Genomic DNA, 387 nt, shown 5'->3' on the forward strand with positions numbered 1-387 from the left:
TTGCGGCTTTGATGTCCCCTCAGAGCCTCATATGGTCATAGATGAGGCTTTTTCAGAGGTGGAGAGATATAATGTGTAACACTAGAATTGATTCATGGTGCACTAGGAATAAGGGTGTGAGTGCTACACCCATAAGTAGTCTAGATAAAATAAAAAGGAACAAAAGGACACTGACTGTTAATGCCCCTTGTTGCTTTTTGCTACTTAGTGGGTGCCATGAACTGTTCTCCTCCAAGATGCCACCCTGCCTTGGAGCCAGCCAAATATGGACTGAAACTCCTACAAAAAGTGAGCTAACTAAACATTTTCTCTTGTAACCTTGGGTGTCATATATTTTGTCTCAACAAAAAGAGAAAAGTAACTAAGACAAAAGGGATTAAAATATAT

Source organism: Octodon degus, unplaced genomic scaffold, assembly GCF_000260255.1.
Source record: "Octodon degus isolate 3935 unplaced genomic scaffold, OctDeg1.0 scaffold00130, whole genome shotgun sequence".
Classification (NCBI taxonomy): domain Eukaryota; kingdom Metazoa; phylum Chordata; class Mammalia; order Rodentia; family Octodontidae; genus Octodon; species Octodon degus.